The sequence below is a fragment of the Vidua macroura genome, chromosome Z (assembly GCF_024509145.1).
Source record: "Vidua macroura isolate BioBank_ID:100142 chromosome Z, ASM2450914v1, whole genome shotgun sequence".
NCBI lineage: Eukaryota > Metazoa > Chordata > Aves > Passeriformes > Viduidae > Vidua > Vidua macroura.
The window spans coordinates 20,982,533-20,997,104 of record NC_071611.1 but is presented as its reverse complement, the minus strand read 5'-3'; the positions used below and the strand labels follow the sequence as shown (position 1 = coordinate 20,997,104).

The 14,572-nt window shown below is 35.3% G+C and overlaps 1 protein-coding gene across 1 annotated transcript in view; it reads right to left on the bottom strand.

Annotated features, from left to right (window-relative positions):
- PTPRD (protein tyrosine phosphatase receptor type D) overlaps positions 1-14,572 on the bottom strand; it is a 978,753-nt gene that overhangs the window by 590,641 nt on the left and 373,540 nt on the right. The gene's annotated exons all lie outside the window — the stretch shown is intronic.

The following is a 14,572-nucleotide window of genomic DNA, read 5'->3' as shown; positions in this document are numbered from 1 at the left end:
TATTTAAATTTGTTTAGCTCTCACAAATTTCCTAAACTACACAGTATAAAAGCCACAATCTTGACTTTTTACCTATGAAATTTATTCTCTTCTGTTTCAGTTACTTCCTTGGAGGTGGAGTGAGAAAAACTTGTAAGACATGATAAGAAGGGTATAGATGTAGGATTTAAATTTTTTCTTCTATTTTGATGGTCTCAGGCACTATCAATACCAATATCCATATCATATTACATATTCGACATTCTTTAATTCAGTTTGTGCACCAAACTACAGTCCTCTGGGAACTTTAGAAGGGATTTAAAATATAAAGAAAAAGGAATTGTCAAATAGATGGCTACAGCTCTTAGTAAATAACCAGGTAAAATCTCTATACAAGAGAAAAAGAGTCCAAGTCATCTGGATGACAGGTTTTTGATTTTTTTCTTTTAATTTTGTCATTAATCAATGGCTTATACTTGACAGTTTTTCAAATCTAGATTTTGCAATGTAATCTGCAACAGATGATCATAATTTTATTTTATGTAAGCCAGTGCCCTGCAAAAACTGTCCTTATAAGGCTCAGACTCTTTCAGAAATCCACTTCATATTTATGTTTAAATGAAGCAGACGAATATCATCTTCTTTCCTATTAACACCTCTGCAGGAGATAAAAAACCCCCACTCCTCCTTTTTTATCCTGTCACTTCCTTGATATAGTTAAAATGCTGTCAGAAAAAATCTCAAAGCCTTAAGGAAAGGAGCAAGTTTGTGGAATTAGAATTTCATATTTTTGATGAACCTGAACTAATCTTGTAAACTCCTTAAAACTTAATCCTATCACTTTTTTTCAAACTGTTGCTTAGAATCAATATCATGTTTCCCCTCTAATAACAGCTCTCTAGAATATTTTATGGATTTTTTAATATTTTTATTCATTTGCTCTACTTTTCTAGAAATACATGTCATAGTTTGAAAAAGATTGCCTAAAAAGGTAGGGTTGATGTTTGAATAGCAGGGCAAATAAGTGGTGTAAGATCCTTTACTAATTTTGGAATAAATTTCTCTGTGGTGTTTCTCCAGTTCTGTTGAAAATCCTAATTACAGCCATCATAGATTTTTTTTCCTTTTATGCCTGGTAAGATTTTTTTTTTTTTTTTTTTTTTTTTAATTTGGGCTTTAGAATGTGTCAGCTTATGGGCTTTATTTCATCTTTATCTGCTTAGCCAGTGGGAGTCAGTATTGAAAATTAATTTGATTCAGCATAGCAGCCACATTGTGCAGAATATCATTCAATGAAGAGACTAGATAATAATAAGACAGCTACAAATAATTTAGGAGAAATTACCACCAAGAAAAGAAAGAGATCCATTTGTTTGATAGTGTCAGGTGCCTGAATGCACCTGATCCCTGTGTAGAAGAATCAGAGGGTTCTAAAAACATTGCTGATAAGGAAGACAAAACCTAACAGACCCCTGAACTGAAGTCAATACTACACCCTCTGGTAGAGTGACCTGCTCTTCTGAGATACCCTCAACACAAGAAAGATGTTGACCTATTGGAACCAGTCCAGAGTCACTACTTTGATTTTAGGGGTTTGAGCAGTTTGCCTGTGAAGACAGGCTGAGAGAGCTGGGGCTGTTCAGCATAGAGAGGACATTATAGTGGTCTTTAAGTACCTAGTGGAAATCTACAAGAAAGCTAAAGAGAGTCTTTTCACAAGGGCACATAGTGACAGGACAAGGGGGAATAACCTTAAGATGAAGGAGAGTAGGACATGTAGGGGTGGTCAGGCACTGGAACAGATTGTCCTAGAGATGTTGTGGGCTCCCCATCCCTGGAGGTGTTCAAGACTAGGATGGGTGGGATTCTGAGTAAACTAGTCTAGTGGAAGATTTCCCTGCCCTTGGAAGACAGAATGGAACAAGATGGTCTTTAGGGTCCCTTCCAACCCAAACCTTTTCATGACTATCTGATAATGAAATTATTGGTGGAAAGCTCTTGTCAGTGACACTTAAGGAGAGTCATACTAGGCACTATTAAGGCAGGATCATTATCTGTGTATCATTACATAGCAAGAATTACAGTGACTGAAATATCAAGTATAGAGTCAAGTGCCACATTTACAAATTTATCCTGTTACATAGGAATATAAAGTTTTCATGAGTACAAGAACAGCTTAAGAAGTTACTGGGTTTCCTCTCACTTCTCTTTCTTTGTATTTGTGTTGACTTAGTTTAAAGGAGACTTGGCCTTATTCCTTTTTTCTCTGCTTAGAACTGTATTTCATGCTTATTCTGATCAGCCAGAAAACCAGAAACAGAAAACACAGAAATAAGATTTAATTTCAAGTGAATGATTGTTTCTTTGAATTTTTCTTACACATAGTGGCTATCTCTTCTCCAGTGTTTTGCCATTCTAGCTATTCACAGGACTTTTGCTGGGGATCATTAAGTTAATGAAATAACTTCAAAAGAAAATGTGCCTTTCCAGACACAATTTTGATACTGTACTTGCTTTGTCATTGGAATATTGGCTATTACAGCTTCACTGCCTATGAGATTGGATTAAGATTCTGGAAATAACTTTTTTTAAAAGGGTTGAAATTACATGGGGCTTTAAGTGTTTTAGATAATGAGGCCTTGGATGATCTCATCTTGCATGCTGCCTACCTTCAGTTCAAATACTTGGATCACAAAACTAGCAATCTGCCCTGGCTAATGGAGTTTGGAGTTATGAAACAATGTAAATCCTGTAATTAACAGAGGAGCAATAAACATCTTTGGGCTACTTCTTCTGCACTATCATCTTGTACTCGTACTTGATTCTGGGTCTGTTGTATCAGTTTGCTTTCTTGACTTCATAATATATATGTTCTTGTGACCCTTAATTATAACAATTCCAGTGAAACTTCAAAAAGTGGATTTCTATAGCCCTATTCATTCTACATAGGAACAAAACTCACTGGGGGAATTTCTTGATTGTTATTTCACTTAATGTAATAAGAATTATGTTCTATAAGTAATTGCAGTTAGCTTCAGTTCCAATTTCTTATCAATTGATACATTTTATTCCCAAATATATTTTTGAATTATTTTTATTGTCTTTTTCACATTTATTCAGAAATAAATTCAGTGAGTTTGGGATATATTGGATTGCAGATTTTAAAATTTATTCTGATTTTTTTTGCAAATTCAACAGTCAAGATATTCTTGTATTACTCAGCATCTTCATCCATGAAGACAAATCAGCATGATAATTTAATGCTATGAGTGTAATCCAAGTTTTATACTGTGTTTTTTTCCCAGATGGTAGTCATTAAAGGGATAATCAAACACAAGACATGGAATACACTTGGGAGACTAGAGTATTGTGATGGAAAAATGTTACATGTTGTATGTTTTTAGTTGGTCTTTCTTCCAATAGTCTCAAAAATAAAAACACAGCAAATATTAAATTAATTTCAGCTTCACATTTCTGACAGTGTGCCAACTTAACTGTTTTACTTCATTCAAGTGGTGAATAACCAATCCTGATTCAGCCTATCATTTAAAAAGCTAATATTCTCTACAGAAAACACTATTCTTGATCATAATACCAGTTGCTTGTATAGTCTTTCTGATGTCATGGGAGTAACATGGATATTTTCTGAATTTGGGTTGTTATCCATTGCATCAAAGTGTGTAATAATATTTCTTGTTATTAGGAATTCTGAAAAACATGATGCTTATTTAGAATAAAATAACTGGTTTGTTTTTTGAAAAAGCTTTACCATAAAAAAAACCCACTTGATTTACATTTTCTATTTAATTTTTATATCTTGTTTAGAAATGTGACTGGAAATACTATTAATATAAATAAAGAAGATTGAAAACAAGACAATATTGCTGACTATTTTAATATAAGGAAGAAACAATTACTGTATGATTAATTAATTTTAAATGAATCCTTGTGGATTTCGTTTGTCTGGTGGGTTATTTTTTGATTTTGTGTGTGTGTTTTATATTGAACTGTAAGAAATGCTGGAAAAGTTCAATCTGGACAATGTTTGGCTAAAAAAAGGTTTTGTGTGTGGTCTGCACTCTTGATAGTAAGGAATACTATTAAAATTGGTGACTGGAGAAAAAATGAGGTAGGATGCCAGTGGTTTTGACAGTATCAGTCTGTTCATTTAATATTTAAAATATCAGATATAAATAACTTCAATATTTGGAGAACTGCCAGAATATGAATTATAATATCTAGGTCACTGCCTGTTTAAAACACTATTATCTTCTATCTAGAGTAAAACGTTAAATGGAGCTTTTAGCTACCAAAGAAGCTCTGCTGAGGCATTTTTGGAATACCATATTTACATATATTTTGCAGAAATTCATACAAGGAAAAGTCATAAAAAGTGATAAAAAGTATATTTTAATCTGTTCATAAATCATTAAAACTTGATTTCCCCCCCCCCCTCCCCCCCCCCCCAGATATTTGTCTCCCTTTACCACATTTAGTAAAACCATTGATTTTATATGCAGTTTAGTCACATAGTTGCAGTTTTTTGTGCTGGAGATAGTATGATAATTGAACAGGTTGTGTTTCTAAAAACAGTTGTTTTACACATCAAGACAAACTTGTAAGAGAGAAAATGTTTGGGAATAAAAATTCATTAAGTTCAGTTACTGAAAAGGAGCAAGTCAGGAACTGAAACGCCAAGGTTGAATATAGAATCATAAAGGTGCTCAGTTTTCTCACTAAAAGAACTAGTGTTAGAAGTAGACCTTAGACTAGTTCCTAGAGCTTGTAGCAAAATTCATTGCTATAAAATTCTGAGTCCTTCTATTTTGTTCATGGTATGGCAGAGCAGAAGACATTAGAAAGGGAAGAAAACCTTATGATAAACATTCATTCACCATGCTGTTTTAAAATTCACATCTTTACCTCTCTACAAAGGATAGCTGTGGAAGGTAGCATCCCATGAACTCTCTGCTCTCAGCCAATTCCAAAGTCCTCTGCCCTGGTGATGGCAGTGACTAACCACCATAGCTTAGTCCTCCTGGGGAGAAAAGACAGACTCTCCCATGGACTCCCCCTGGTTTCTCCTTTCCCTGTTCCCTCATTGGTTGGATACCCCTGGTGGCTGTGCCCTTTCCTCTGGAGACCAGGCCCCTCTGCCCAGCCCTTAGCTCTGCCCCCCACCCCTTCCCCTTCTTAAGCTGCCTGCTCCATGGGCTGGTTCTCTTTCTTGCAGGGTTCCCTTCAGCTTCATGTGATTTTTCTTGCTGGAATAAAGCCTTGCAAAAAGAGCCTTTCTTGCCTCTCTCACTGAGCCAGCTGCGGTGAGTGTGGTCTGGGGATCTGACTGTGTTGCCTGAATGTTTGTCCAACCTGCTTTTCTACAGGAGAGGTTTCTGGGAACAGATACTGGGCAGCAGCAGCCACCATCCATCTCCAGAATTTTTAGTGGAACATACCACTGCTCCAAGTAGATGCTTCAGAAGGGTAAACATTAGGGAGACACAGATGAAACATTTAATGTCATGGACTTTATATGAAAGCACGGATATAAACTAGTCAGTAATGAATGTCTTCTGGCAACTGCAACCTGCTAAGGATGGAATATTTAAAACAGCCAGAACAGATGTCTGGTATTAAGGTGGGACAAAACAATAAGTGTAGGCTATTTTAAAAGTGGATTTTATCATAGAGTTAAATTGCTGATTTGTTTCCCTGTGAAAATATGCAAATAGATAACTATACACTGCATCTAAATGAAAGTTCATATAAATTATTAAGTTAAAACAAGCTTTAAAAGACTTTTACTGCTTATGGTCTTCACTGTTTTCAACAGCAAATGAACCCCTAATAAAGAGATGTCCTTTCCTTTTTAGAAAACACAAATCTTTCAAAAAACTTGGAAGGTATTTGCATCAAATCTTTGCAAAAACTAGTAAAAACCTTTTAATTGTAAGAAATTTCTTTGTTTTTAATTAAAACCACTCTGGACACATTAACATTTATATATATATATATATATATATATATATATATATATATATATGTATATATATATACATACATATATAAGTATATTCATATATATATATATATATACACACACACATAAATACACATACATATATAGCACAGAATTTTAATTGACTTCCACCTACTGCCATAAAAAAAAATAAGATTGTCAGTTACATTTATAATAATCAGTGATCCAAGATCAGGCTAACACAGCTTTGTGAAGAAGATCCTTTTAAAAAGCTTGCAATAGGAAACTAGATGAGAGACATAGAAGAAAAAAATAGTTTGATAATATATTGTTTAAGACTCTCTAGACTCTCTCCCTCAAAAAAAAATCCTGCTTATCAGCTGGAGTTAAAAATCTAATGATCAGACTTCCTATTTTACGTTCACTATACATTTACCTAGAATTTGAATAAATAATAGCCAATGTTCAAGCTAGCTTCAACTGGTTGTTACTACAGTTTATTACCCCTCTTATTAAAAATTTTCTCTACATGCTTTTTATGTTACTGCATGTAATGTAATGTTTTATTATAATTTCAGTCTGGTTGTGTAAGGTTTTGAAATAGTAAGCTAAACTTACCTTCCATGTTGTTTTATTTTTCACAAAACAAGCACATAGTGCACATATGACCAGGTACTGGACACAGCTGAAACAACAGCTGATGCACTAGAATATCTCAAAGAATGGGAAAGCAAAACATCAAGAAGTGAAAAATGGCCTTACTGTCAGATTATGACAGTAATTTGAAAACATCTGAAAAGACACCTGAAATATGTATCATGTAAGAAATAAAATAAAGCTTTTTGTCTTAATTTTCTTCACTTTTCAAAGAGTACAGTATTGTTGGTATCCTGTTGCATGCTGGGTTGGTTCAGTTAGGGGTTTTAATAAATGTTAGTCAGTTGGTTCTATGTACCCCTATTTTCCCCTCACAATGGTTCGCTCCAAGTTGTCTACCATGGAGCTTTCCCATGTCCATCTTATAGCCACCCACTGTTCATTCCTGAAAGTTCTGTGTCAGTCACCCCATCCTTGCAATCCCATTTGTCCCAGAACGCTGTACCCACCTCTGTTATGTTCCCGTTGGTTGCCATGATCCACGTCACTCCTCTGTTGTCTGTCCCCATTGGGAGAGGGGGGCTTCCACCCATCTGCCCGCCCCCTATTTAACCCAATGCTTCCTTTGTTCAATCGCCATTTTGTCCTTGTGCGCAACCTGAGAACAGCTGCTCCAGCCACTGCAGTGGCCACGCGGGAAATAAAAGTTCTCCAGCCACGCAGGCAAGGTGTGCCTTCTCTCATCGCTTTGTCTCTCAGCGTACAGCTATGAAAGCTACAGTACCCACACTGGAGGCTCAGTGATAGAGCCTCTGCGCACGCAGCAGCCCCAGTCTCACCGAAAGGCAGAGCCTCGCAGGGCGCCCCCGCTGCCCGAGGCTGGGGTGAGAAGAACAAAAGCCACAGCATCCCTGAGTGGAAGTCATATATCTCAGTATATTTAATAAATCCGTAACTAAAAAAAATTTTCTATGGCTTGTGAAAGTAATTATCACCTATTTTATGGACCGAAGAGGTTACTACAAAGGTGCTGATTAACAAGTGATCTTTCTTAATACAAATATTGAGTGAAAATATAATATAAAATATTGGGCTGAGAATATAATTTAGAAAAGTCAGCATATTATACAGAAAGATGGAAGGTTAGTAGCCAAAAAAAAAAAAAAAATTCATCTCCCTTATACATTTTAGTAAGTTTTGAGATCTGTATCAAGAATCTATTTGTTCCTTGCCCAGATACAAACATATATATTAACCAGAAAATAAAAAAATATCAGATATTGCTTTTTAGTTATATGGACTGTAGGACTGGCTCTTGCATAAGAAAGGAAAAAAAAATTCTAAATGAGTGAATTCTAAAGACAGCTGGAAATATATATGCATCGTAATAAAACTAAAATAGATTAAATCAGCATATTCTTTTTCACCTGTTCTTGTCAACATATACTTCTGCATATGCTTGTTAGGCAGTAATTCTGGAGAAATCATGGATGGATGCTGCTCACAGCTGAAATTCTGATGGGAAATTTTGCTGGAAAAGCTTTATTATTCCCCATCTTCCATGAGTGACTTAAGGACAGTGTGTTAATGGATAATATGTACATATTATCTTTAAGACATATCCAAAGACTCAGATGGAAAGTTCTTTGAGTTATCTTAGAATTAAGAAGCACAGGGTACTCAGATATATGAGTGCCTATATAACAGATTAATAACTCAAAGTTGCATTCCTTGCTGTATATGATAGAAATCGATGATTTCTTATGGCACAAGTCTCATAACAACAGGATTTCTACAGTCTGTCCAGAGGAATGGCAGACAAAGCCATTTTCTTTGGAAAGAAAAGGACTTCAAGACTAGCCAAGTTTCATTACCTTCAAGAGCACCTGGCTCTTTGATGCTTGGTGAGAATACCTAGAAGTCTCACTGAAATATTAATTTTTATTGTAAACATTAAAGTAAGCAATTAATAATTTTAAAATAAGTAAATTTTTGACCGTACATAGACATGGGACATCTTAACTGCCCTTTAGAACAGAAGCCCAATTGCTTTAACTTTGTAATGCAAGATACTTAAAAGATAGTTTTTAGTTTGTTCACAGACAGAGAAATATCACTCTTGTTGCTATTATGCCTCTTTCCTTAAAAATTTTAAGTCTAATACATTCAGAGTAATATGAACTTCTATTTACCTGAAAGTGAAGGAAAAAATGATTTAATAAGAAGTAAAATTTTATATATTATTAAGTAGAAATAATTTTAATTAAAATATACTATATAGTGTAAAAGAAATTTACTTCGTTATAGTTTAATTTTTTGGACTTGAAAGTTATGTAGTTTATGAGTGTAGTAATTAGAGTTAACTAGGGAGCAAAAGAGTAATTTCATTCTATTTAACATAGTAACATAATATATGTTTTAAAAACAGTTTCTGTTAGAATTCATGCACTACTAGGTTTTATGAACATTTTACACTTTATTATATGACCATAGATTAAAAAAGTAAAGTGAATGTAATGCTGTTATTTAAGTAAAGACATAATAAACAATGTGCATAAAATGTGAATCCAGTTGCAAAGACACTACTTAATTTTAATTAGTAGATAAATAATATGCATGATATGTCAAATCTCTATGTATAGCTTTCCTCCTTTTAAGCAATGCATATTTTAAGCATACACTTTATCATGGAGCATCTAAAATTTCATCTCAAACCATAGGCCCACATGTTTTATTTGCACACAAAGGAATTTATATCCTGACTAATTTTTTCTTGGCCCATTATATGAAAAGTAGAATATAAAATGTATGTATAACATTTTGCAAAATATTTGGAAAATACATAAAAAAGAAGTTTTTTTGGCTCTCAAACTGCTATTCAGTTCCTAAAGCCCTCATTCAAAAAGTGGACTATAATTTTATATGACTTTTCAGTGACACACAAATTTATTAAACTGAATGTTGATGCACTTAATTATCTCAGATGGAAAAGTACTATCTTCCAAACTTGAGAATGTCATTTAAGAATGTCTACCAGTTCTATATACTCTAATTTTGTTGTTTTGAAATGGATTTACAATGCTCAGGCACATTTTGATAGTGCAGATGTGCATTATCTGCACTTCTAACAAAAGTCAGAAAAACAATGTCAGAATTTAGCACTAATACAAAAACCATACAAGACATTTATGTAGTGAAAACAATTAGCCTAAGAATCTGTAGCTAATGAAAGACTGTTTTAATTTAATTTTATTTTAGCCATCTTGCAATGACTTCATGCCAATGTGAAGAAAAGGCATTGTACTATACAAAGAGTGAAATTGTGATTTTCTCCATCATACATATGCATAATGAACTTTCCAACTTCTCAACCAATACACTCAAGATGCATGTGTGGGAGAGCAGTAGGGAAAGCCATTATGGTTTGGTTTTAGTTGTTTTGTTCCCACACTTGGGGATCAGATCTGTGGATTTTCTTTATTTCATGCTAATTACTGCCAGATTAAAAAAATGCTTATATTTGCAATTATGTTTTTCCAAAAAAAAAAAAAAAAATCCAGTTGCCAAAGCATGTATGTGTCACACATTAGACAAAATAATGTGCTGAAATCTCAACAGTAAAAAGTTCAAGAAAGCAATTGGATACAAAAAGCAGTTATTATGTATTTCAAAAGGGAAAAAAATCAGGTATCAGGTTTCTATTTAACAATCAAAAAACAAAAGGGTAACTGAAGACCTGAAATCTCTTACAATCTACCTAGAAAAGAGATAAAGATAATTCTGAATACTACAGAATGTTCTCTTAGAGGTTAAGTAGGCTGGCCCACTGCAGCAGCCCATGATTGCAGTGCTCAGAATGACTGAAGTTCAGAGGTACTGAATGTTTTAATGTCTAATGAATACCATAGATCAATGGATTGCATTTTTTTTATTATTAAATAAATATAATGAAAAATTGGAATATTTAATTCCTGCTTAGAAAATGCTCTCCTGTTTGGAAAGAAACATCTGATCTAAAGGAAATAAAATTATACTATTTCTTTTCTGCAGTTTCCTAGTTCTTAGGTTCATTTCCTAGTTCTTAGGTTCATTATGGAACAACTAGATTATGTGGTATAAAAACAGTTAGAGGACTGAATTTCCTTATGCCAGGGGGAACTTCAATTCTCTAGTGAATGTTCATTTGACAGCACTATTGTGACAGTGTTTCTTCTGGACTGCCTTTGTAGTAGTCCATCATGAGCAGATGATGGAGTTCATTTTCATGGTGTGTGAGACAGGAAAGAGATTGCTGTACGTTTCAGGACTTGTTTTCAAAAGAGAAACTGCCTGTGCTTTCTTCAGTCCTTCATGTATTTTTGCAGCATGGTCTAATGCAGGATTCAGTGAGTGAGAGCTGTGTATGATTTGATAGAGTCCCAAACCCTAACACTGCCTCTAGAGAAGTCTGTTATCCTGAGACTTTCCTTTAGGAATAGTCTCAAATGGCTAGAGTGATTTTGGAAAGTGAGAATGAGAAAAGCACCAGAGATCCAAATATTTATTCCCACTGAATTTTCTATAAGGACTGACCACAATGTAAACAGGTAAAAGCTACACTCTGAAAATATAAACGAAGAAAACTCATCAGAGACTTTTTCTTCACTAAATAGACCAATCATCTTATGAGAATACTTCCTCACCTCTGCAATAATTACACTGACATCCCCAAACACCCTGCCACCTTGCAAGATTATTTTCATTTTGCATTTATTAAATAAATAAAAACAGACTGGCAAAATATGCCAATTCAAACTATCTCTCAAATAAAATGTAAAAGAAAATAATTACAGAGAATTATTGCAATAGAAAGGTTGTGGGATACTGTTTATAACTGTTTATATAAACTAAACATAAAAACATCATTGCACTTCAGTGTATAAATTACAGTCAGTACACATGGCTCTTACATGCTGTACAGAAGAAAGCAATAAAAATCAAGGAAAAGAGAAGCACACATAATTTTGAATTTTCCAACTGAGGAACTCATGTCTTTGACTTTCAAATGTGATGAGCTTTGATAGGCTCTGTGCACTTCATCCCACCTGCAGTTTCTTGGATTCATGCCTTGATTTGTGTCAACTGATTCACTGACTTTTTATGAAGGTGTTCAAATATACAGTGCCTTAATTAACTACCTAAGATTTCTGTCTCATTATGTGAGACAGAAAAGCCCACTAAGCTGTCATTGAACAGCAGTCATTACTTCAGAGCTCATGTACTTCTGTGCATGAGGGCGAGGATGGTGATTGATTTATCACTATTTTAATAGATACTTGACCCGTGAGTCAATACAAATGTTTCACTCAGTGGTGGCAGAGGGCAAGTGATCCAATTATGTGAACACAGTGGACTAATAAAGGAGCTCTGGTTTTTCTTGATTTCCTGAGAGAGTTGTTAAAATCTTCTGTTGTTTGATGTTTAGTACAATTACTAGTTAAGAATATTAAACTTGAAATACTAGGTATAAAGAAATAATAGAAAATAAGAAAAGAAAAGAAAAGAAAAGAAAAGAAAGAAAGAAAGAAAGAAAGAAAGAAAGAAAGAAAGAAAGAAAGAAAGAAAGAAAGAAAGAAAGAAAGAAAGAAAGAAAGAAAGAAAGAAAGAAAGAAAGAAAGAGAGAAAGAAAGAAAGAGAGAAAGAGAGAAAGAAAGAAAAGTCCAAATAGGAACTAATAGCTTAACATCACTGACAATTTCTTAAGCGCTATCAAGATGAAATTTTTTAGTTTTTGGAGAGATGTTAAACTCATTCAAGAGCATTTTTTAAAAAATTTTTAAATTTCCCCTGCTGTTTAAACTACTGAACATGACTTAAAGATGTTATAGTTGAAACCATGCTGATTAAATAAGAACTTTGTCTTTTTACAAAACAGAACCAAAATCAAATTAAACTGAGGAGAAATAATCAACTGTCTCTGTGTGAACAAGATAAACTCTACCGGAACAAGATGAGGCTGACTGGCCTGTAGTTTCCCAAATACTTTTGATTGCTGTCTTGGAGACAGGAAGAATTTGCTTTATTCTGGTTCTGTTCTAGGAACAGTAGTTCATCTCCTGTTCCTGGTTCCTTAACTGCCTGTGTCAAGAATATGTTGGCAGCGCACTTCAGAAAGCTCCTGAAGTACTTGTGCCTTGTTGTGTTGTCCTTCCCTCATACACTGGGCTGAGTCAATTCTCTCAGGAAGGCAAGGGCCTATGAATGTGAAGCTGTCAGAAGAAGGCATAATTTGCTTGTTCTTCATAAATATAGTATGTAGCAGGCACCTATCACAATATTTCCCACTTTTGGTCTGCACACTAATTTTGTTGGCCCATCACCCAAACAATGAATGCCATAAATCCTTCTCTCCTATGTGAAAGGTAACCCTCCCTTTTTACTTTCCCAATCTGTCCTTCATGAAGAGTCTGCCTGTGTCCATGGCGGTAGTCCAGCTGTTTAAGTTCTCAGTGTTTACATAATCCCTCTTATTTTGTTTGCCAACTTGGTGCATTGCTTCTTCATTTGGTTGTTGACCACTCTTTCCCTTCCTTCTTGTTAATAGATTAGTACTGTTCAGATTCCCCAGCTTGGTAACAAGCACTCTTTTCCCTATTTAATCACTCTTTTCCCAATTTAATCCCTTATTTTAATTTAAGAAAAGATGTATACCTTCTCTTCCAAGCAGTCCTCAAAAAGGTCACATGGTCTTAAAAATTAAAACTCTATTGCCAACGTCAAATGTGCAACCAGCTTTTGACTTCCAACATTCATTCATTTTTCCTCAAGCCTTTCCCATTCACCAACAAGACCAGGCAGAAGTCACCATGCACCAAGCCCTTCTCCTCATTCTCTGTAGATGTGTGGTCACTACTTAAGAAATTCTAAACCTCACAGACATATTGCTAGTGCCTTTATGGAGGAGAAATTTAGAATAATAGTCTTACCAGCTGTCAAACTGAATAAACTTTGTCAGCCTATCCATGATGTTCTGGACCAAACCCCTTGTGTGCAGCAAATCCCCTTCTAATAGACTGAGCCAGCTTAGCAGCCTGCATCCCCACAGCAGAGAGTCTCCCACCACCATTCTTTGCCTCATCCTGCCAGTGCTGCCACAGGTCTCAGGCATGGGCAGATCAAAGTCTTTGTTGTGAAGGAGTCCTGCCTTTGCCTGTGCTGGGTCCCCAGATGTGCTCTACAGGTTATAGATGCACATGGAGAAGGAACAATCATTCTGATTGTTCACAGCCTGGTTGTCTCCATTTCTCAGCCGAACAAGCATAGGTGCTTCCTCAGTGCAGCTTGGAAGAGCAGTGTCAGCTTTTGTAGTGCAGTGCCTGGAAAGACGTGTGGTCTGCTGACCTCTTCCCACAGATTCATTACTCCTGTTGCAAACCCCCTGCCAGTGCATGCTTCCTGCAAGTGCAGACTGTTGCTTGTGGGCCCAGAGAGAGGCCCCAGAGGACACTGCAGCCCCTGACCCACAGAACATCATCCTCCCCTGCGGGGAGCTCATGCGGGGTATAGGCCTCTCAACTGCCTGTAAACACTGCTGGGGACCCCACCCATTGGTGTGCCCACCGTTACTGAGACAAGCTCTCAGTAGACTGTCTGCCTCCACTTCTGCCAAAATGCTGCCTTTGAGGGCTGTTAGCTGAATCATTAAACAATGTAAGTTACAGTACAATTCACTGTTATGAAGCTATATGTTGCTGACTTTTCACAGCTATCAAAACCGAATTCTACAAATTTCTGATGTGATTAGAAAGATACTTGGTTTCAAGGACAAATCATTGGTTCTAGAAATCATGTCTTTATTTTTTCCTTGATTCATGGAAGGATACTCTTACCTAGTATTATATTAATCTCTGCATTCCAGTGTCATGTTAGAAAATGCACTTTATTTGGCCTTCTGTCTTTGAAAATATATAGTAATATATATTTGGTCTATCTAACTTTGAAAATACATAGTAATTGAAACCAGAGAACTAAATTATT